Raw genomic sequence first — 19,301 nt, 5'->3', positions numbered from 1 at the left:
GCAGGTCCAAGGATTTTGGGAGCAGTCTTGACTGAGATGATCCTAATGTGGTCCGGAGGCTCAATATCCCATCATACCCAGGGTTTATGATGTATCTGTTCAAACAAGGTTTGCAAATCTGGAACAGAGACAAAATGTAGAAACCCTTCCTCTAGTCTTTCAAATAGAAAACAAGTAAGTTCCATCAAGACTTAACCAAATCCATGTCTTAATTTTAAAAAGAATATCAGTGACTCAAAGGACCTCAGAGGATGATGATTCAGACCATGGAGAGAGAAGTCCCCTCAGAGACTGAGCAGGCTCCAGGCCTAGAGTGACTGACAGCTTTCTCTGAGAGGACTGTGTATGGTCAACATAGTAGGGCTTATATGAGTGTATCTTCCAGAGGGTTTCCACTTCCATTCCCTCCCTTACCCCAGTCCTGGTTGCCATTCTAAAGAAAGGGTTTCAACAATAAGGAAGCTCAAGATGCCAAGTCTGTTCTACATATTATTTGTGATTGCTTATGTTTATGGTATTTTCAATGCTAAAATGTCTGCATAACAAAATGACTCCAAAGTGGTCACATAAGAATGGGTAAAGCAAAAATAACACATACCACTCTGCCTGCAGGCTCTCTTCCCTGCAGCCCCCCTCCTCCCTACTGGAGTTAGCCTAAAATGCAAAGAGGCCACTCCCTCCCTCATCGGTTTACAAGCTTCCTATGCTCTCCACCAATCTAGGCAGAGCCTGGCCCTGGACTTTAGGCAGGGAGTGACTAAACAGCCATGCTTTAAACTATGTGACTGCTAGAGGGAGATTTAACATCGGTACACAGAAAGTGCCCTGATACAAAGGGCTTCAAACAACTCTTACACGCTTCCATCAGAGACAGCGCTGCTTCAGAACACATCCAAATGCACAGCACTCAAATATCTGCTTGAAAGTGTTTTAGGTCACGTCAATACGTCTCAAAAGTGGCTACAAGAAAATGACTGTTGAAATATCACACACAGATTACATATATATTTTTTGAGAGAAGCAAACACTTGAATCTGCAAGCAGAAGTTGGTATTTATTACTACATATCTGCAGGGGCTTAAAGTTATCTGATAAAAGACTAGAGACAATCCTCCCAAAATAGCTGGGTAGAAGTGAGAGACCTTGGATCAGAACAGAGACTGCTTCAGGGTAATCTGGAGACAGGCATCAGGTCCTTGGGAGCTCTACATAATACATATATTTTTATTATAAAATATAAGCTTGATACAAGCTTGTATCTTCAATATGAAAGCTCCATTTCTATATACCCAGACTGATTTCTGGTTACCCAGAAAGGTCAAAACCAGGCAAGATACACTCATACAGAACCAAATCCTAAAAGCTTGATTTCTCACTGATGTGCTACATATTACAAAGCAAGCAACGCCCTTCTCTAGAGCTGGCCCTGCTACTTTTCCTGGCTCATTTCCTTGGAACTCCCTGCCTCTCAGTTCGCTCTAGGAGTCCCTTACCTGTACACCTATAAAATCCTATTTCTACATCTATTACAGCCTTGTAATATGGTGTGTAATATGTTGTGTTTTAAGTTTGGGAGACCTTTTTGTTTACAGTTTCTCTCTCTTGAGAGAATTAAGACGGTGAGTCTTAATTCCCTAGCACAGTGCAACACATGGCATATGCTCAGAAAAAAACTGGTGTAATTAATCCTAACATCACCTTTTCTCCTATTCATGCAAAAAAAGAGATAAAATTAATGTATGGCATTTTCAAAGTCTATGTTTGCTTGCCAGCTATTTGCAAATAACAAAGAGGAAATGAAATAAAGTGTTATTTCAGTAGGCATATATAAGTGCACATTCATATGCTTACAAAGAAAGAGCTCTGTGGATTTAAAATACTCAAAGAATTAAGTTAAAGAGGAGTGAGGCTCTATTTTATACTCTAGTTAAAATTCTTCATTTGGGTTATTTGGACTCAGCAATGCGCTCTAATGCTAGTCTGTATAAATTCAATGCGAAGACATAGGCACCTAACTCTCCTTTTAAAAGTCAAAGTGTGATTACATTTGCACTAGTAACATTGCAGGCCCTTGCTAGTTCTCCAACTAAGGAGCAAAGGCAATTAGAGTCATCTTCAGAGCTGGCTAATGAGAATATGCTGCTCCTATCCTTCCTACCTTGCTTCCAGTTCCCAGCTGATATGCCCACCCATCTCTAAAAACTGTGTGGTCAGTTCTCTAGGTCCCCCTTGAACAAGTATCACTTTTATCCTCATTTCCCTCTTGAGTTCTATAGCCGATGTATCCAGCGCCTACAATCTGCCAACAACTGTGCCCAGCATTGGACAGGATGCAAAAATAAAAATGAGGCTGCCCCTGCTCTCCAGATCCTCAAGTCCAAGGCTCTCCCTCCATCATGGCTTGCTAAAGCTACCAAGAGCTACCTATCACAGTCCCCTTCTGCCTCCGCACATCAAAATACGTCCTCCAAAGAAGGATTACTTTCGGTGTTCCAAATTAACATTATGTTGAGAACAGGTTTTCTGCACCAATAAAATCACTGAACCCTGCAGAGGTGCGGTGCTCAAAATTTTCTTGGATGAATGAACCAATACATCTTCAAAGACTCCACACGTTAAATCTTTCTAACTTAAATTGCTAGGAGACTGCCTAGAAAAGCTACAGTGACAAACCTCTGCTCCTCACCTGCATGCCGTTCTTCCCCCTGAGATGTGACATGCTGTTACATCCAATCAACTCAGTGACAAGTCCTAGGATGATGCCAGAGGACCCTCACTGGAGCTTTCTATATGCCAATGGCAGGCTTGCTGACAGAGAAGAAAATCTACAGAGATTTGGAATGAAGCCACATGTCTCCAGAGATTTTAGAACTGAACACCTGCTAAAGGAAGACATCCCTGACATTTTTATAAACTGTCAAATAGGAAATGCCAATTTCTAAAACCATTCCAGACTAGTAGTTCTAGCCTTATTGCTTAAAGGTTAAAACACACATACACACACACACTCACACTCACACTCACATATGACGGTTCTCTTCAAATATGTGCACTTCAAATACCTACTGATTGAGAAAACAGCAATCTCTACCATAACTCCAGAGGCCCAAAGACTGGGAATCATCATCGTAAATAAGTTCCAGTCTGGAGAGCTTTCTATTTGTCATATGACTTATGGTCCCTAATCTCTGTAGAAATCTCTGTACAGATGAGGGGCCATCTATTCAAACGAGTCTAGGTTTGCTTCCTAAATTTTCGTAAAATGAAGGCAGACCAATCTATTAATGAATTTTAAAATTAAGGATCTTTTATTGGCAGTGGAAATTGTGTACTCTAGGCCTTTACCAGAGAATAAAACCTCCAATTATCTGAAGACCACTTTTAATTCAAAGCCCATTTACGAGAAAACAGAAAAGAAATAAGTAACACAAAAAACTGTCACAGAACTACCAGGCACCTGAAGGAAACATTGCAATCTATCTGTTCCTTGCACTCTTTAATTGAATCAAACCATCAATAAGCTCAGCACTTGTACCCATGGTTCCCATCCCTGGATGTATACTATGCACCTAGGTAGCTGAAACCTTGTTCCCCCTCCACAACCCTATACATTCTAAGGGAATTCTGAACTGGTTCTAACAAACAGCCCAAGGATGACAGCCACTTACTTAAACATCTTATAGATTTGCTTCTCCTAAACTGTGCTTTGGTGTTATGTCCGCTGCTTCCACTTAGTGACATGAGAAGCAGCTATCTAAAATGCATTACTAATGATGACACCCTTCACACAGTCAGTCTCATAGGAGATATCTCTTTGAAATCTAACTGGCAAGGAAAACTTTGCTTCTTTTGAGCAAATGCACTTTGATCTTATATGCAAAAATAATGTGACTGATCACATTTCCCTTTTTTGCTTTGACTACCAGGAAATGAAAAGTTCAAGTTCAGTAAGCTTAGAAGATGTCATGGTAACTTTCACTGGGGTCTCATCTATTTTCTATGTTTCCTTTGCTCTGAGTTTTAGAAAGTTATTTATTTTACTACATTGACTATAAAATACTAAACTGCCTTTGGTCAGCTTACTATGCAGCCTACTATTTTGAATAGTAGGAAAGATAATTTTGAAAGTGGGGAATATAATAATTAGTTCACACTGATCTTCTTCATATGTATCTGAACTATAAAATCTAAAAAAGGCAATTGGTATGACTAAAATATATGCATACAAGAAAAGCTTTGCTTTGAGGGAGCAGGGGAAGATGGATGGATGGATGGATGGATGGATGGACGGATGGACGGACAGTGGGAGGATAAGGGGTGGGAGCATGGATGAATATGCCTCACAATATACAAACCCCCCTTATAAGAAGAGCTATACATTTTCCCAGATAATTTTTGTTTATTCACTTACATCTGTAACATTTGCAACTCTTACCAAATCTAGAAAAATCTTCAGTATGCAAACAGACACACACGGGTTTAGCAGAATAAAAAATCTACAATTTAAAAACATAGCACCACTGAGACAAGAGAAATTTTGAAAGCCTATGGCCCTGACTCATATTATGGAAATAGAACTCTTAGTGCATTATCCAATAACCTGAAACTTCCCCATCTCACCTGCGAAAACCCATTATTCTCCTTTCTTAACAAAAATATTCTTCTGCAATCTTTTCTAAAATTTTCATATTTCTTTACCTTCTTTGACTATAGTCATATGTGGAAAAAGAACTTAATTAAAGTTGTCCTTAAACACAACTTTAAGTTCTTGAATATAAGGGAAACTGACTTTTATTTATTCATCACCCATCTGGGAAGGGTTGAATCCAAAAACATTAACATTGCATTGGCTTAAGTTTCAAAGCTGGTTAGAACCATTTTACCAAAATTCCCAATGGATGAATATGCGAATGAATATAGAAAAGACCAACATCTAATTTTCTAGTAATTCCAATAGACACATTGGTTCCAAGAAAATCAGTAATATGAGAATTGGAACAAAGATGGATCTACTCCAATAAATTACCACAGCACTAAAACATCTTCAAATAATCACCAATAATCACATAGTATCAACTATTTCTGTAAGCAATAGCAACCAAATGTAACACTACTAAAAAAGTCTTTGTTCATAATAAACCAAAAAGCTACTAAAGTCTGCTAAACAATAGTGTGAAAGAAAAAAAGTAACAACAGAAACATGAAAAATGGATGAACAGTTTTACTTCTGTAGAAATGCATTCAAATAAAATTAAACTGGAAATGTGGAAATTCACCATGATTACAATTATTATTTTTTAAAAAACTGAAAATATTTTAAGAGGGCTTTCATTCTAAATTATACTACTGAACTCAAGTTTAAATTCACACAGAAGCTTGCTTTACATGATATCCACAAGTTAAATTATCAAACAGCAACAACCTTACTGAAATAATCCTAGCAGACAGGAGACCATGTGATATATTAACTAAATCCCATTACATTTTCCCTTCCTGGGCACAAGGGGAGAATGTATCTCCCAGTTTCCTTTGCAGTTAGGCTGGGCCCATATGACTATGCACTGGTCACTGAAGAAGACCTTATCATGCTCTCTCTTCACCTTCCACAGCAATCTTAAAAGCCGTGTGGGCCGGGCGCAGTAGATCACACCTGTAATCTCAGCACTTTGGGAGGCTGAGGTGGGTGGATCACCTGAAGTCAGGAGTTCAAGACCAGGAGTTCACGACCAAAATGATGAAACCCCGTCTCTACTAAAAATACAAAAAATTGCCAGGTGCAGTGGCTCACGCCTGTAATCCCAGCACTTTGGGAGGCCGAGGCGGATGGATCACAAGGTCAGGAGATCAAGACCACCCTGACTAACACGGTAAAACTCCGTCTCTACTAAAAATAGAAAAAATTAGCTGGGCGTGGTGGCAGGTACCTGTGGTCCCACCTACTCGGGAGGCTGAGGCAGGACAATGGTCTGAACCCGGGAGGTGGGGCTTGCAGTGAGCCGCGATCGCACCACTGCACTCCAGCCTGGGCAACAGTGTGAGACTCCATCTCAAAAACAAACAAACAAACAAATACAAAAAATTAGCTGGGCATGGTGGCAGGCACCTGTAATCCCAGCTACTTGGGAGGCTGAGGCAGAATTCCTGGAACCTGGGAGGCAGACATTGCAGTGAGCGGAGGTCGTGCCACTGCACTCCAGCCTGGGCAACAAGAGTGAAACTCTGTCTCAAAAAAAGAAAAAAGAAAAAAAAAAAAAGCCATGTGTTCCAGATATTGTAACTACAATATAGAAGCAGCTTGGATATCTGAGCAACCATTTTTAGTAGAGCCTCTGAGAAAACCCAACTGACCTCCATCAAACTGTGTTTCATGAGAAACAAACCTTTGTTGTGTTATGCCTTGAGCTAGGAAGGCCTGTCGCCCAAAAATAACCTACCTTATTCTGACTAATCATTCCTTATACCCCCTTACAAGGTCTCAAATGTGCTTAGACTGTAAACTCAAGTTTCATTTCCAACAGGTGGGAATTATGTTAGTAAGCAGTACAGAATAGCTGAAGGCTAAAAATAACTATTTCCTGAATACCTACTATGTACCTAATGCCAGGCTTCTGAAGTGAGGTGTGGGCATCCTAGCATGCCCAAGATGAGCCACTAGAGTACAAATATAAACATCAGAACTTCTGTTTATATTTCTGTATTCATCACTTTTTAAAAATTCCCCGTCTTGTGTATGTTTTATAATACACACAATACATTAAGATGGTGCTGCCTGACAAGTTAACTGTAGATAACCAAACACAGGCAGATTTTAAGGTCAACGATCTTGAAGCAACAAAGTATAATGTGTAGTCCCTCTTCCAAAAATGCCCACTATTGTAGAAGTCCAATACTCAAATAGGAGACAATGAGATATATAAGATAAATAAAAGTCATATGATTAATAAAAATCATATATAAAAAGTCATGGTTGTGACAGAATGCATAATATGGACTACATGTTTTAGGACCACCGAGTGGCCTTTAGAGAAGAGGCTTCAAAAAGGAGGTGGTTTCCCATATACCACAAAAGATGAGTAGGATTTCAATATGTGGAGTGAGTAAAACAGAATATAGACCAGAGTGCGTGTGAAAGAGGAGAAATGAAGCAAACAGTGGGATTTCACAAACGGTAGGCCACCAGAGGCCAAGTGAAAAAAAAATGTACAATTGATCACTAGCTACAAATCTACCAAACTCAATTTCTCTCTTTTCACAGCCAGAATTTTTAATTAGCTCTGGTTTTAAAAGAGTCCTATTCAAGATCAATGCAATATATAGGTAAACATCAAAGAAAGTTAAAGTCTCTAACTATAGAAAATGACAAAAGATTTTCAAAATTTAAAATGTGTCTTTGCTACCTAAACTATGCCTATAAGACAAAGTATGACATTAACAATCATAGATATAATATTCTTATAATAAAAGTTAAGTTATAGAAAGGACGCAAATGTTCAAAGTGTTATATATCGTTTTCTATTTGTTTTAGGAACAATGCCCAACACCCATGCACACGTTTCCACACTTCCTCCTTCCCTGTACCCACATTCCAGGTAATGAGTAACCAGATAGCCATGACTCACTCTATCATGTAATCTTAAATAGCTACATGTGTTCATTTTATAATTTATGCCTTTAACACCTTTATACTTCGGTAACACTTTTCTTTAATACATTTCCCTGACCTTAGATGAGATCCTGCCATTTTGAATGTCCCTTTTTTTAATCCATAATGCTATTCACTTGAGAAAAATATGCATAAGCCTCTGCTATTAATAACGGCCAAACTAATTATAAATACAGATAAAAGCAGGAGCAACACTGCATGGCCAAATGTGAGGTAGGGTGTATGAGTGTGAAAATATGCCTTCTGAAAACAAAGCAATGGCTTAAAAACTAGCAATTTCTAAAAAAACATCCAAGGCCCTTAGCAACCCTTCATGAAAATAGAGAGGATAAAAGTAGAAATGAAACCCTCCAGTCTTAAGCCAGTAACCCAAGCTCTTCCGCAGATAACCTATGATTATGCCTGCATGTGTTTTCCCAAGGTAGAGGTCTGTGGTGCAAACCACCCAAATCATCTCTCCCTCCAGGTGCTAAAACAGCCTAAGTTTTGGCTGTTGATGTGGACTGATGGAAAAACATTAGTAGAAAATGTATATACTCTAACTTATTCCTCTGTTATTAAATTTATGTGAAAGTAGGCTAAGTCATCTATAAGGCTTAGGAAGTTCCTACGGTAACTGAGGATACAAGGATATTCTTTTTGGATCTCAAGCTGACCATCTATGCATCCAATGAACACTAATAACCTAAGGGGATGGCTTCAAAGGGCTTTGTAAGAGTTAATTAAGGTTAAACTCAGTGTTCTTCATATCAAATGCTGCCCCTTCCTAAATAACATTATGACTCAACACCAATAGCAACTAGAAATTCTGTTGCAAAACAAATGAATTAACATCTGTTTACACTTATATCATTTCAACATTAAATCATTCACCACTCATTCATTAAACCATCGCATTTACACACGTATACATTTAGGCATATTTAACAAGTTTGAAAATTTTTTCCAGTTGATGACTGAAATGTAAGATGGCAATTTTTCCAGACACATAGCTTGTAATTTTAAGTAATTTCCTTATCCCAAACTCTCCTCCTATTACTTTGGAATAACCTTCATAATCCTTCAAACTTCCCAATGATTCAAGCAGATTGGTATTTGAATGTTGTATTAAAATTAAAAAATAGCTCTACATTCTCAACTCTAATACCATTTCCCTTTCCTAACATCCAGGGTCATTATGCCATACCCAAAACTGTTTTTTGCCTTATCTTCTATGACCTACAAAAGCCACCTACTTCAAGAATTCCTTCTTCAGGTCGGGCACAGTGGTTCATGCCTGTAATCCCAGCAATTTGGGAGGCTGAGGCAGGCAGATCACTTGATGTCAAGAGTTCGAGACCAGCCTGGTCAACATAGTGAAACCTCACCTCTACTAAAAATACAAAAATTAGCCAGACATGGTGGCACACGCCTGTAATCCCAGCTACTCAGGTGGCTGAGGCACGAGAATCACTTGAACCCAGGAGGTGGAGGCTACAGCAAGCCAAGATTGTGCCACTGCACTCCAGCCTTGGCGAGAGAGCAAGATTCTGTCTTAAAAAAAAATTCTTCTTCAAGACTCAACACAAGTGGCACCTTCACAATTTCTGAACCCACCAATTTTTCTGCACTTCTAACTTGTTCCTTGTAAGTATATCGCTACATTAAAATGTGGCTTATGTAGCTACCCCCAACCCACAACTAGAATGGATGATCCTTAAAGACAAAACCACATCTTCTATAGTTTCTAACAAACAGCAGCCCTCCCACCCCCCACCAATCTATTCATTCATTCACTCACTCCACCAATATTTATGGAGTGGCTGCTCTGCACCAGGTATTGTTCTAATTACTATGGATACAGGGATGGTAAAATAAACAAAGCACAAGTGCTCATGGAGATGACATTCTAATGCAGAAGACAATAAATAACAAAAAATGAGTCCATGGTGAGATGTCAGGTAAGTACAAATGCTCTGAAGAAAAATAAAGTAGTCTAAGAGAATAATAGGTGATGGGGGAAGGAACTGCTATTTCAGGGATTGCTATTCCTGACTGCAGTGAGAGAATAAGTCAGCCCCTCTATGGTACAAGAATGATGCTGAGAGTGGCATGTTCAAGAAGCAGCAAGGAGGACAGTGTGGCTGGGGAGGGAGGGTGAGAAGTAACAAATGCAGTCAGGGAGGTGGCCACAGCCCAGATCAAGTGGAGCCATGCAGGCCACGAGGGAGTTGCTGTAGGTTTTTTGAGCAGCAAAGAAAAACAATCTGATGGAGATCTTCAAAAAAGATCACTCTAGGCAGTGGCCATAACATTCATAGAGATAAGACAGTTGGCGGTTGAGGGGATGGAGGCAGAGGCAACAGGAAAGTTAAAGCAGGGACGCAGTGAGGAGGTCACCACCATAATCCAAGCAAAGGAGGGTGGTAGCCTGGGGCACACACAAGTGGTCATGGAGGTGGTTAAGATGATCAGGCTGGGATGCATAAGACCTGATGACGGACTGAGTGTGCAGCAGGAGAAAAGGAAAAAAACAGTTTTGCATGGAGTAACCAAAGGATGATGCTGCCACTGACCAAGTTGAGAAAGAGAAGAGGGAGTGGGGCAATCCTAAGTCTGGTTTGAAGCATGCTAAGGTTTGAGATGCCCCTTATCCAAAGAGATGCTGCAGAGCTGAACATAGCTGGATTGCCTGCAGGTCAGGCGAGAAATCCAGATGGAAATCTAAATCCAGGAGGCATTGTCAGCACATAGAGGGTATTTGAAGCCCACGTGGGCTCATCTAAATAATGACTACAGAGGAGAAAAGCAAAAATCCCAGAGTGGAGCCCCTGGACTTGCCACAGGAATGCGGAGGATGGATATGGAGCAGCCCAAGGCGGGCGGAAAGACAGGAAAATGTGGAGGTCAGTAAGCCACATTTTAAAAGGGTTCCAGGAAGGAGTCGGTCATGTTGTCAATTGTTGCTGATGTAGGAAGAGGAAGATTCAAAATTGACCATTGGATTTGATAACATGGAGGTCAAAAATGATCTTGAAAAGAAGTTTTAGCGGAGTGGGAGATGAAAGCCCAATTAGAGTGATTTACAAAAGAAAATGAGATGAACTAGAGACAATAAGCATATCCAACTTTTCAAACAGTTTGGTAATAAAGGAAACAAATGGTATGGTAGCTAGGAGATGCGGAATCAAGAGAAATATTGCAGCATGTTATGTTGGTGGGAATGGAAGAAGAAAGAAAAAAGATAAGGCAGTAGAGAGGGGAAATGACTTGGAGGGGTCGGATGCGATCCTGCGCACACAACACTCAAATGTTTATTGAGTTGAACTGTTATTACCCTTAGACATGTCTTGGAAAAAGATGGCCCACTAATTCAGGTTTCTAAAATTCTATACAGAAACTCCAACGATAACCTGGCTTCAGGAAGCCAGCATTCGAGTATTTCAGGACAAGCTTTCTATGGCTTCTTAAGAACAATGTATACACATGTCCCCATCTGTGGTATAAAAAGAAATGTATCCGGTCAGGCTCCTGGCACAGGGCTCCTTAAAGCCTTTGGAATTTCCTGGGTGATAGGAGTATCTTGTATTATTCACAACAAGTCCCTTTCGCCCATACCTGAGGCTATGCAAATGAGGGGACTCAGGTGGGGCCCCTCAGTAGCATCAGCATAGGGATGTTTACCAGAAAGACCAAGTCTGTGATTAGAGGGGAGGATCTTTCAACCCCACCTCCCCACCTCCAGGGAGGGGAGGGGAGCTGGAGACTGGGTCATAAAAACTTGAACGCAATTCTTTTTTTTCTGGGGGAGTGGGGGGATCTAGGCTGGTGAAGAGACTGACATGCTGGGAAGGTGGCATTCCCAGAGTGCACAGAGGCTCTGCATACACACCCCCACCGTGCCCTCTGCAGCTGTTCCATTGGACTGTTCCTGCGTTGTATCCTTTATAATAAACCAGAAAACGTTAAAAAAGTATCTTCCTAAGTTCTGTGAGTTGTTCTAGCAAATTCTTGAACCTGAGGATCATGGAAATCCACAAATGTATGGGGTTGGCTGAGCAGAAGTGTGAGTAGCCAGGGTACCCCACTCGTGGCTGGTGTCTGAAGTGGGGCACTCTTGTAGGACTAAGCCTTTGACCTGTGTGGTCTGTGCTAACTGTGTAGTGTCAGAACTGAATATGTCGGAGGTGTTCGAACCAGAGCAATTCCATCTTGAATAAGGGCTCAATAAAATAAGGCTGAGATCTACTAGGCTGCATTCCTAGAAGGTTAGGCATTCTTATTCACAGGGTGAGACAGAAGGTTAGCACAAGATACAGGTTATAAAGACCTTGCTGATAAAACAGGTTGCGGTAAAGAACCCGGCTAAAACCCACTAAAACCAAGATGGCGAGGAAACTGCCCTCTGGTCGTCTTCACTGCTCATTATACACTAACTATAATGCGTTGGCATGCTAGAAGACACTACCAGCAGTGCCAGGACAGTTTACAAATGCCATGGCAATGTTGGGAAGTTACCCTATGTGGTCTAAAAAAAAAACCAAAAAACGGGAGGAACCCTCAGTTCCAGGAATTGCCCACCCCTTTCCCGAAAATGCATGAATAATCCACACCTTGTTAGCATATAGTCAAGAAATAACCATAAAAATGGGCAACCAGCAGCCCGCAGGGCTGTTCATGGGATGAAATAGCCATTCTTTATTCCTTTACTTTCTTAATAAACTTGCTTTCACTTTACTCTGTGGATTCACCTCAAATTATTTCTTGCACAAGATCCAAGAACCCTCTCTTGAGGGACCCCCTTCCAGTAAACAAACTGAATTGTTGGACACCCAGTCAGTGTCAGATAACTGGTTGGTGTTGGGGGGAAAATGTCACACACCTGGTAGCAGAAATGATATTAGAAACATACAATTATCTGCTGTCGATTACCTGGAGCCATGCTCTTCTAGGTACCAACTGCTGCTTCACAAGACTATCTCCAGGCCATTGAAATTCCAGGGGTTGCTTGGGACTCTGAACGTCTCCATCCCAGCCAGGAATTGTGACTGGGCTCTGATCCCCCTTTCTCCCTCTCCGCTTTTTCTGGTCAACTACTGCATCCTATGGATTTGCCTCTAAAGTGTCCCTCCCATCCCCAGATGAGCCTTCTGTCCTTGTCCCTTACTGCAAACGTCTACCAGGTCCCTAAACCTAAACCTCTCATTGAGTTTCTCTTTCCCTGTACACCCACAGCAGTTCAAATCCCAATGCTCATATTCTCTCTCCTCCTACCTGCTTAAAAATCCTTAGCACAAACATTCTTTGTGTCCTGGGTCTACTCTTCCTCTTCCACCTCATCTGCCCATCCTCAGCTTGCACCCTAGGTTCCAACCTTAGGAAACCACACGAACTTAGATCACTGACGTGCCACGCTGTTCTAGCTCTGTCTGTCTCCCCTTCAGACCTTTGTATCTGCTGTTGCCTCTGCCTAGAACATTCTTCTCCCAACACATCACATGTCACTACCTCTTACCCCTAGAGGATGATACTGAAATACAACATCTCAATAAAGCACTCCCTGGCTACCCTATCTAAAACAGTAAACCACCCGCGACTCCCCCACAGCCCTAATGCCCCTTCCCTGTGTTGTTTCTCCACAGCACTTGTCACCATCTAAAATGCCATTTGTTTTATTAACTTCTCTTGTGTTTCGCCTCTCTCTGTGCTAGAATGTAAGCACAAAAAAGCCGAGATTTTTGTCCACTGTGTCCCCAGTATGTGCACTAGTACATGGCTCACAGTAGGCACTCAAATAACGTACGACGAATGACTGAGTCAACACTGTTCCCTCTGACTAGAAAATTCTCTCCTGAGCCTAGAGTCCTATTCTTTATCCATGCGGCAAACTTATCACCCAAGGGTCCTCCATCCCATCTCCCAGCTCCTCAGGCAGGGCTGTACCCCATTTCCCAGGGGACCACACCACTTACTGCTCATTCTCAGACTCTTCTGTTAATTCCAAGAGCACTATTAATAACTACACTGCTACAACAGGAATCACCGGGGCTGTCTAGGGCAAACCAGGACATGCCCCACCTTTTTTTATGGCCGCTTTCTCCCTTTGGTATTTATTTATCAGTCTGTCTCCCACACCAGACTATGAATCCTTAAAGGTAAATTCATCTTTGTATTCCCAGCACCTCAACATGTTGTGGATGCTTAATCATGTTTATCAGATGAATGAACAATCACTTGCACTTGGGAATCTGGGATCCCTGGGACAGGCTGAAACGGGAACGCGGGGCTGGTACGCCTGGGCCTGTTCCCCTCTATGTGAGTTTCTGCCCCTGTGGTGGCCCCATCCCCACCCTCAGTTCTGCAGTCTCACGAGTGGGGCCTCATATTTGCTCTGCTGAACTCTTTCATTATCCCTGGCTTTGCTAACTCCCTGGGCTGGCTGGATGGGGACCAGCTTTTGTCAGCCCCTGTTCAGACGAACCCCCACACGGCTCCTTTGGTCCTACCTACCTTGCCACACCAGTCCCAGCAACAGACTGTGGGAAAGATTCCAATTTCAAGAACAAAGGGTGGGGCCAGCACCCCTCCCACCTCCCTAGACAGGGGTTCCCAGGTGGGTTCCAACTGTAGCTGTCTCTGTCAGGGATGAAGTAATTATACTAACCCTTCTCAGGGCTGAGGCCTCGGTGCTGCTTCTCCAGATGAAATGGATCTTTTCCAGGACATTGCAGAACTTCGCAGAGTCTGTCAAAGGCCAGCCACATTTTGGCAGGAAGCAGCTGCTTTGCTGAGAACCAAACTTTTCCCTTTAAGATTATATCACTGAAACGATCATGTATGCCGGTGTGAACACAGGCTTGGCTTCACAAACAGCATTTTTACAATCAACTCTTTCGAGTCTGAGGTGTGCATTTGGTGAGAAGGGATATAAACTCTAATTGGGGGTCTAGAAATTAGGATTCTGAAACTGCCCAGATGTACCAGAAACACTTTTCAATTAATAAACGTATTCTTCCATCATAACAGTTTTCATGATAAAAACATTAGGCTGGCATCAAACCAACCTTCCTACTTGAGTTTTAAAAGCTTCATGATCTGGAAGAAAAATTAGCTGAGGTCTCTTTCTGCTAAGAGTATATATCCTGAAAGAAACTTGTTTTTTTTTTTTTTTTTGAGATGGAGTTTTGCTTTTGTCGCCCAGGCTGGAGTGCAAGGGCGCAATCTCGGATCACTGCAACCTCTGCCTCCCAGGTTCAAGCAATTCTCCTGCCTCAGCCTCCCAAGTAGCTGGGATTACAGACATGCGCCACCACGACCAGATAATTTCGTATTTTTATTAGACAGGGTTTCTCCATATTGGTCAGACTGGTCTCGAACTCCCAACCTCAGGTGATCTACCCACCTCGGCCTCCCTAAGTGCTGGGATTACAGGTGCGAGCCACCACGCCCAGCTGAAAGAAATTATTTTGAAAATAGCCCCAAAAAACAATATACTGGGAAGAAAACTTTGAGAGTCAAAGGCAGCAAGTTCATGGAGCATTTACAGAAGCTGATTAGGTGCAAGGCCCAGAGATGTTTCCCACTGCAGACCCAGCCTCAGGAAGCCTCAAGTCAACAGCGGAGCTTGACCACCACATGGACTGCTGATATGAAACTCGCCTAAATCAAGAAGTTTTCTAATCTTTGTTGTCTGGAATCAAACAAATATCCCCCAAGACTGACGGCAAACACAGTGTCTGCCTTCTGCTTATTTTGACCCATGACAGTCATGCATAAAAGGAAAAGGGTAATTTTAGCTGTTTTCAAAATGGTGTCATTACACACAAGATGTTTACTTAAGGCATCTAAACTGGAGAGCAAACAAAGCTCTGATCCCCTGCTCTACAAGCTACTTGCATAGATCTGAGGCCTGGAGAGATACAAAGCCTTGCAGACCACAACCCGTCATCTACTGACTTAAACTGCCTTAGATATGGCTCAAAGGGGGCTTTATAAGAATATCCTTTAAGATTCAATTTTCTTTTTCATGAAAGCTTCCCTTCCTCTGCTCTTCCCTTTCTCCCTTCTAACCAATGCTGTGAACAATCTTGACTTCTAAATACTTAAGCTGGAGTTTAGCCTCTCTCATGAAGACAGGAATTTTATCTGTTTTGTTCACCGCTGTATCCCAGTGCCTGAAAGACTGCCTGGCACATGGTAAGTTCTCAATAAATATTTGCTCAGTAAATGAATATCTCCTCTACAGCAATAAATAAAAAGAATGCTAGACGGGAAAGCATAAAACCCTTTTCTGCAACTTATTTTTGGAGATGTACTGGATCAATTTAAAGGCTCAACTATTCCAAAAGTAAAATGAAAGAAATAACACAACAGCCTCAGCAACATCACATCAACACACACATGCACACCCTTGAGAAAGCGTTTTCACATCCAGTTGCACAAGCAATCTCTACAGGAGAATTCAGAATCTAGTTGCAATAAAAGCTCTCAAAATAAACACAGCTTTAATTCACAGAATTTTAACTCTGTTGCAGAGAAAAATATACATAAAAGCAATAATGTGTGAGCCTTCTGCCCTGGAATCTTAACCTAAGCTCTGTATACTCAACCACAGCATTGGCACATTTTGAAATATAGTCAGAAATGTTCTTTATAACATTATTCTGGTTCACCTTGAATAGAGTAAAATGGCAACAGGATCCACAAGGACTCAAAACACACAAGCATTATAGCAACATCCTTCATGGGCAATGGCATGTGGTCCGGAAAAATTAGTCTGGCCCAAAAGTAGGAGTCAAAGAGTCCACAGACAGACGGCTCAGGTCTGGACGACTAACATTAGCACCATACCAGGTGCTCCCACTAATTACTTACCCATTTTTAAGGGAGGGTAACCAGAAATTATTCAAAGCTGTAAGCCACTTTTCTAAGTTTTAACATTTGTTGCTGAGTCTTTCATTTAATAACATGGAAGGACCGCTTCACATTATGATTACAATGCCTAAGGTAATATGGCCACCACATTATATCCTAACTTAAGAAGGACACATTTCAGCTCACTCCTGGGCTATGACCACCAGAGGGCTTGTTGCCAGGTGCCACAATACACTCTTCTTCTGGTGGCAAGTTCCTTCCAATAGACAGACAACATGAACAAATCGAAGCTGAAAAAATACTTAAGAGTTGAAGAGCATCACAAAAATATTTTTGCTTCTTTTTTAAGAAATGAAAAAAAAATTGTCATTATGCTGCATGAAATTTTGAATAAACTCTACAAGTATCTTATCAAGTACATTTTGATTTCATTGAACTCTCAGCCATAACACTGGTAAAATGTAACGAAAAATCACTAAAAACCCCTTTTGTTTTATAGCTGTTGAGCTCTTACGAGAAAAGCACTGGAGACCGCCACAGAGATGTGCAGGATAAAGTTTCTAACCTACAGAAGCTTCTATCTCATTCAGGAGGGTGACACCAAAACCTAATCAACCATAGTAAGAAGAGGTGCTGTGTAAGAGCACACGAGTGGTCTGATAACTCAGGGCCAGTGCAAGTCCTGGTGGATTATGCTGGGGTTGACCAAGTCTTTCAGACAGACCATAGGAGACTGGCAGGATTTTAACTGCGGAGACAAGGTACAGGGTAGGAGACATAGAAAGGAAAAGACATGAATGGCTCTGACTCAAGAGGAGATTCCACAAAGGAGAGTAGTGGGGTTTGGAGGAGAGCAGGGAGGAGAGCTAAAGCTGGACTATAAAGGGCCTTGAACACTGCATCACAGGAAATGGGAGTAAGAGGGAGCCCATGAAGGTTTCTAGGAAGGTAAGTAACATGATCTGATTTTAGAAGATCCATCTGTTGGTGATAAACTGAATCAACTGCTGCAAGGTTAAAAGGCAATCACCCAATAAAAAAGGCCAGTGGATTTGGTAACTAAAACATCTGAAGGTGCACTGTCACAGTGCTATTCCAACTAAGTGGAAGGAGATTAAGTATTGACTGAGTATCCCTTAACCAAGATGTTTGGGACTAGAAGTGTTTTAGATTTCAAATTGTTTCGGATTTTGGAATATTTGCAGATACAAAATTATCTTGGGTATAGGCTCCACGTCTAAACAGGAAATTCATTTATATTTAATATGCACCTTATACACATAGCCTGGAGGAAATTGTATCTTTCTCTTAGGGACACGGAATCAATTGTATGTCGCGTGGCTGCATTTTTACTGCATTTGGAGGTCAGGAGTGGTGTTTTCCACCTGTGATGTCATGTCATGATCAAAAAGTTTGTGATTTTGGATCATTTGAGATTTCAGATTTTCAGATGAGGGATGCTCAACCTGTGGTTTGATTATTTCCCTCGTCTCTCCCTTCTCAGTCTTTCCTTATCACTGCTGTTTGGGAATCTGAGGCAGTTTTCAATGAATCCAGTTACTGAGTTTTCTGAAATGTACTAAGTCCTCCCTGGAATACATTTTTTACATTCCTTATTTTCAAAGAAGTTAAAAATCATACTGGAGAGACATCACTTACCTAACTAGAAAAGCAAATGGTGGTACAGACTCTGCCACGCAGCATGGCCACATTTCCTTGGGGATGCCACCCAACAATAACCTGCTCAAAGATGTGGCTTACCACCTAATGGGGACAGGAGTTCAGAGAAGGAAAGGAGCTGCAGAGGAGGAGCCCAGCTGAGAAGTTACCTTTTGGGGGACTAACAGACCCACAAATGATAACAGAAAGCTATTTTTGAAAGGAAAATAGGTAAGAAACCAGTCTATACATTTCCATGATCTGAAAGTCATAGATTTACACAAAATGGAATTATTTTTTAATTATCTAAAATTTAAAGAAAGATAAATTGTAGACACCTTCAAAACTATGAATTACAAAATTATCTGGGTGCTTTTGCAGACTAACAGTGAACACAGCTCAAATTAAATTCCAAATGTAAGCCAGGTACAGTGGCCTGTGCCTATGGTCCCACCTACTCAGGAGGCAGGAGGATCTCTTGAGCGCAGAAGTTGAAACCAGCCTGGACAACATAGCAAGACCTCATCTCTTTTAAAAAAAAAAAAAAAAAAAAAAAAAAAAAAAGGGCCGGGCACGGTGGCTCATGCCTGTAATCCCAGCACTTTGGGAGGCCAAGACAGGCAGATCACAAGGTCAGGAGATCGAGACCATCCTGGCTAACATGGTGAAACCCCGTCTCTACTAAAACAATACAAAAAACTAGTCAGGCTCGGTGGCGGGCGCCTGTAGTCCCAGCTACTCGGGAGGCTGAGGCAGGAGAATGATGTGAACCCAGGAGGCAGAGCTTGTAGTGAGCTGATATCGTGCCACTGCACTCCAGCCTGGGTAACAGAGTGAGACTGTCTCAAAAAAAAAAAAAAAAAAAAAGGCTGAGCACAGTGGCTCACGCCTGTAATCCCAGCACATTAGGAGACCGAGGTGGTCAGATCACAAGGTCAGGAGTTTGAGACCAGCCTGGCCAATATGGTGAAACCCTGAAACCCTGTCTCTACTAAAAACATAAATTAGGGAACCAAGTTAGCATTCACCCTGTTTTAAAATACTGTCAAAGATGAACATTTGCAAAGAAAAATGCAGGAAAATACATTAAAGGAAGTGGAAAATGTCCCACCATGCAGAAAGTGGT

The 19,301-nt window shown here is 41.5% G+C and overlaps 1 protein-coding gene and 1 long non-coding RNA gene across 6 annotated transcripts in view; one reads left to right on the top strand and one right to left on the bottom strand.

Annotated features, from left to right (window-relative positions):
* Positions 1 to 19,301, bottom strand: part of LOC105468200 (myosin IB) — a 182,507-nt gene that overhangs the window by 106,567 nt on the left and 56,639 nt on the right. The window lies entirely within an intron of this gene.
* LOC139357175 (uncharacterized) lies at positions 9,535 to 11,587 on the top strand. Its single transcript, XR_011609930.1, has 3 exons — positions 9,535 to 9,603; positions 10,341 to 10,548; positions 11,454 to 11,587. It is a non-coding gene; the product is annotated as an uncharacterized lncRNA (long non-coding RNA).

Source organism: Macaca nemestrina, chromosome 11 (assembly GCF_043159975.1).
Source record: "Macaca nemestrina isolate mMacNem1 chromosome 11, mMacNem.hap1, whole genome shotgun sequence".
NCBI classification, from domain to species: Eukaryota; Metazoa; Chordata; class Mammalia; order Primates; family Cercopithecidae; genus Macaca; species Macaca nemestrina.
Note: the sequence above shows the minus strand (reverse complement) of the source record. Positions and strands in the feature narration are given on the sequence as shown.